Here is a 5,966-nt window from a genome sequence, read left to right as displayed (position 1 = left end):
ATGTACATAGTCAAGTATTAGGAAAAGACAGAAAGTTTCTCATTGATACAGGGGCAAGCAGAACTACGATAAGCCACAACGAAGTACCCGGGGCACCCCTCTCAGGCTCACAGAACGTGTCCCTTGGATTTTCAGGAAAACCCATTATTAATGAAGTATCACAACCCCTCCCTCTTGCAGTAGGTCCTTTGACACGGACTACAGATTTATTGCTCACGAAATCATGTCCAGAAAACCTGTTAGGCATAAAAACATTGAAAGCTCTAGGAGCTATTATATGCTGTTCTCCGGAGGGAGTACGATTGTTTTTGCGAGATTTCAAAGGCCATTATGTATTGAGAGATATGGATCCCCGGCTACAGAACGTCCCTGCACACTTGTGGGCGCAGGGCCCCACTGATGTAGGTTGCATGCACATTACCCCATATCGAGTCACACTCAAGGCAGGAGTGGTATTACCACGAATTCGACAATACAAGTTACCCCCAGATGCTGTAGTGGCTTTACTGAGAATCATTGACGAGCTGATTGCACAAGGAGTGGTTGTGGAAACTGACTCCAATGTGTGTAATTCTCCTATCATTCCTGTTCTTAAACGTACTGACCCAAATGCTCCACCTGTTTATCGATTGGTTATTGATCTGCGCGAAATGAATAAATGTATTGTACCACAGTACCCCGTGGTCCCAGATATCTCTTCATTACTAATTGCTATTGATTCAGAAGCGACGTTCTTCACTGTAATTGACCTCAAGAACGCTTTCTTCAGTGTCCCTATTGATCCGGAGAGCCAATATTTGTTCGGATTCAGTTTAAATGGACGATCTTTCAAATTTGCCCGCGCACCTCAAGGATTCACAGAAAGCCCCAGCATCTATAGTCAAGCATTGAAAAAGCAACTCGACAGTATCCACATGCCAGTTCACACTGCCCTGCTTCAATATGTCGATGATCTGCTGATCACCGCTCGAAGCGAACCCGAATGTGAAAATGCTTCACTGACTGTTTTGAACTTCCTGGCCGACAAGGGACACAAGGTGTCTCCTTCGAAGCTACAATTCTGTGTTCAGCAAGTTGTGTACCTGGGTCACTTGCTGTCCAAAGTGGGGAGGCAGCTCACACCTGATCGCATTCAGTTAATTATAAATATGGCACCACCCAGAACACAAAAGGAAGTACGGGCTTTCATAGGCCTAACTTCATACTGCAGACAATGGATTCCCCAATATGCATTTTTAGCGAAACCACTCATTCAGTTAACGACACAGGAGGCAGCGACTTCGACTGTCCTCCCTTGGACTCAGGAACATACACAAGCTTTTGAAGACTTGAAGAAAGCCTTATGTCAAGCACCTGTTTTAGCAACACCATGTTACAGTAAGCCTTTTACACTTTTTGTCACAGAACGTGAGGGTACTGCCTTGTCAGTCCTCACTCAGGAACAAGCAGGTTCACACAAGCCTTGTGCTTACTTTTCTAGCACATTAGATCCAGTAGCCCAGGCCCTTCCGGCGTGTTTGAAATCAGTTGCAGCAACAGCTTTAGCAATCAGACAGAGTGATTCCATTGTGTTAGGACATCCATTGACAGTACAGGTTCCACATGCCGTGGAAGTCCTTTTAAATCGAACTCAGACCCAACACTTGACCATAGCAAGATTGACAGGTTACGAACTGACGTTGTTTCAACCACACATCGAAATCAGACGCTGCAGCACATTAAATCCTGCCACGTTATTGCCACTAAATGGAGTAGATCCATTGGCACATGATTGTATTGAAGTTATTACTATCACAACAAAACCCAGACAAGACTTGACAGATGTTCCGTTACCAGATCCAGACCTGACACTTTATGTGGATGGTTCCTGTATGAGAACAAGGACAGGTGAATTAGTGGCAGCCTACGCTGTCACGACAGACACGGAAATCGTTGAAACCAATTGTATTGACACTTTGTCAGCTCAAGCAGCAGAGCTTATTGCTCTGACACAAGCATGTATTCAAGCCAGAAATAAGAAAGTCAACATATATACTGATTCACGTTATGCATTCGGAGTCGTTCACGACTTTGGAGTCCTCTGGCGAGAGAGAGGTTACTTAACTTCTCACGGGGCCAACATCCAACACGGTCCCCTCATTCAAGCTCTGTTAGATGCAATACATCTACCCACTGCAATCTCTATCATGAAATGTAAGGCACATACAAAGGTTACTGATATCATCTCCCAGGGTAACGACCTGGCAGACCGAACAGCAAAGCAAACTGCTCAGAACCGAACTCATGTAACTGACCCGACACAAATAGTTGTACCATCACACTGCATGACAGTCAGGGATCCCGCACATGATGTGATTGACATACAGACACATGCAACACCAGATGAAATTAAGGAATGGACTAAACTAGGAGGGATCCAAACAGACCAGGGTTGGATGACGAAGGGAAAATCTACATGGTTTCTCCCCGACTCTATGGTACAAGTCATCATTAACACGATACATAGTCCCGCACACCTAGGAGAGAAAGCAATGCTAGACAGTATTCAACACATATGGTCCAATAAAAACTTACGGGCAGCAGCCAAACAGAAAGTGCGTACTTGCATGATTTGTGGTCAGTTCAATCCAGGTAAAAGCATCCCCGTAGAACAAGGTGGATTTCAGCCTCCCGAACACCCTTTTGAAATACTCCAGATGGATTATATCCAGATGGAACGCTGTCGAGGATTCAAGTATGTCCTCGTAGTCGTATGTGCTCTTTCCCGATGGATAGAAGCATACCCAGTTCCCGATTACACTGCTCCGGCCACTGCCAAGCAGCTGGTTCGTGAATACTTCCCACGGTATGGTTTGCCCCGTATCGTGTACTCAGATAATGGCCAGCCATTCTCATCCGAGCTCGTGAAACACATTACACTTTTGTTAGGCTATCAGTGGAAGTTCCATTGTGTCCGGCATCCTGAGGCAGCAGGTCTCGTGGAGCGCCATAATCAGACTTTAAAAATCCGACTTTCCAAGATCTGTAGAGAGAAGGGTGTGGACTGGATAGTTGCCTTGCCGGTCGCCCTCTTCTATATGAGGATGGTGGTCCATTCCCGATCTGGGCTATCCCCGTACGAAGTGGTTTTTGGTAGACCACCGAATATGTGGGGGACGCCTATTCCACGAAAAATAACTGATGTTGATTGTCTTATGCTGACAGATTACCTTGCCTCCTTGATGTCTGCACTACAATCTTGTCGTTCACAGGTAGCTGCAGCCTTTCCCGACAACACCGAGGTGAAGCCCCACGAGGTGGTCCCGGGTGACTACGTGTTCATCCGCAACTTTGATCGGAGAAGCCCATTGGAGCCCCGCTGGCAAACCCCGAAATTGGTTCTGCTTACAACGAGGACAGCCGTGAAGATAGAGGGCAGGAAGGGATGGCTGCATTCCAGCCACGTTAAGAAGTTCTACGGACTTCCTTCGGACTTGGACTCTAAGCCCTGCCCTCCTACACAAACTGACTCAAAACTCCCTTTGGTTGAGAAATCCGCTTCTGAGGAATACCGATTGAAATTACGATCTAGCAAGTCAGACAGTTTAATTGTTTAAGTCCTCCCCTAGGTGAATCGGTTAAATTAGTTTCTGACATGTATCCCCTAGATCGAGATAGAGAGAGAGATAGACAAAGACAACATAAGAAGAATGCATATTGTAAATCACTTCGCAGTCGCTGTATAGTGACACTACTTATTATGTTTTTTTTAAGTCTTCTGATTATTATTGCTAGTGTTTTATTGCACATATATTATCCTATATTCAAGCGTGCACAATCTGCTCATAATGTTACTGACGAACATTCCTTTAGTGAATTACCCCCACACGAATTGTCCTACAGACTTGCGCTGCGCAATAACACTTTCATTAGTATGTTACATCACTCCCATCAGACTACCAATGCTACAAACTGTTGGATATGTGGTCGACTCCCTCCCTACCAAGAAAACAAGGGAGTTCTGCCCCTTTTTCCGTACCCGTTCACTCACAATGGCACATGTGGTGCATGGTTCAAAATACTCAATTCCCTAGTTTCTGATGCTGCTATTTACGAAGGTAACTGGGTTTGGGGAAACCTGAACTTAGCCTTGCTTAAAGTATGCTACCCTGACAAGGAGGGACTCCCCGTAGATACTGGAACTGATCTAGAAAATGAAGTATATGGATTAGGTAATTACACAGTTACATTCATGATTTTATCTGTCGAGTCTGAAGCTGCTCCTGTTCTACCTGCTATGGCAGTATTGCCAGTTACTGGTGAACTCTGTGTTCGCAAGAATGGTTCCGTACACTTAGGTCATAGTAAATGTACTACTGTGGTCGATTTCAGTGATTATGGTAGATCCACATTTAGGGCTTTACGTCATTCCTATTTTGTTTGCGGCCATACTGCATATGTCCGTTTACCTCTAGATTGGGATGGTACTTGTTACATTGCATTTCTTCTGCCGCCTGTTTTCCTAGCCCCTCCTGACTACCATAGAAACACTAATCTGGTTAAGCATAGACTCCGAAGAGATCTCCCGCTTGTCGATTATACTGAAACAACATGGGAGCAATATACCGATTTTAATAAAGGTTTCTTCCCCTACCTAGGTACTGTTTCTAATAGTAAACTGATCCGTAGATTAACCAGAACTCTCGAAGCAGTGGTGCTTGAGACCACTTCAGCTCTAGGTAACTTGACGGAGGAGCAGTCCGCCATGCGGGTTGTTGTTCTTCAAAATCGTCTCGTTATTGACGTCATCTTGGCAGATAGGGGTGGAGCTTGTAAGGTCATCGGGTCAAGTTGCTGTGTTTTCATTCCAAATAACGCGCCAACCGTGTACAAAGCTATTACACGTCTCCATAAAATTGCAAGTTTAATACATCAGACTCCAGGCACCTGGACTTGGTCCGGTTGGTTCTGGACAACGTTATCTGCCTGGGGGTGGAAGATCCTCTCCCTCCTAGGTATTGGCCTTCTCATAGTACTCAGTTGTTGCCTGTGTCTCCAATGTGGACCGGCGATTTGCGGCCTGTGTGCCACTTCATGCATTCCACATCCAAGTTCCCATTCAAAACGCGAAAAGAAAGAAGAGCAAATGATGTTAAGTGAACAGATTGATCAATTGATGAGAATCGATGTATCATGAAGGGTCCGTGGGGAACAAGGAGGGAATGAGGAAATATAATTTTTGATCGAGTAGTGTTCCCCAGCGCGTACCCCACCGTCTCCATGTACTAGCTTGCAGTGCATGTGATTTCCCTCCTGTGCCAGCTATGAAGACGCAAATACATTTGCGTCCATGCAGTACAAAATTATGGTGGTAGTGTTTCTCAAAAATGAGAAAGCGTCAGCACATATAGGTAATACGGTTCTCTAAGCACGTATACGTGTATTGTCACTTCTATATAGTTCCCAATATGAGGTGCACTGTCAACCTGTCAAACACCCACCACCTGGAGTGTTACACTTAGCAAAAAAAGGGGAATTCTTTTGCTAATATTAAGTATCAAAAGGAGAACAGGCATCGATCAAGCACCCTCACAGAATATGTAACAATTCAAATAATAATCATTAGTTAATCAAAAGACAATTCATTCGTGATAAAAGGACTTCCAAAACATGGATCCAGAGCCAGATGTTAGACTTCAAATCTTTTTATTTCGTAACCATTTAAAAATAGTTTCCAGCTTGTCCTGCCAAAATGCCAACTCTATAGTCATTGTTACATAGAACAGTAGTTTACCAAAAACGGGTGTGTTCCCGTTATGAGTGCTGTTAACTCGGGTTCTTCGACACATTTTGGAAGAAAAAGCAATGCTCAAACTGATGAACACTAGCACCTGTGTTATGCTTCCATTGTTATAACAGTGAATATATTTTTATCAATACTGCATATACCCTTTGTCACTTAAGAAGCCCTATAGTGCATGGGTTTG

This window comes from Lissotriton vulgaris, chromosome 5 (genome assembly GCF_964263255.1).
Source record: "Lissotriton vulgaris chromosome 5, aLisVul1.2, whole genome shotgun sequence".
NCBI classification, from domain to species: domain Eukaryota; kingdom Metazoa; phylum Chordata; class Amphibia; order Caudata; family Salamandridae; genus Lissotriton; species Lissotriton vulgaris.
Note: the sequence above shows the minus strand (reverse complement) of the source record.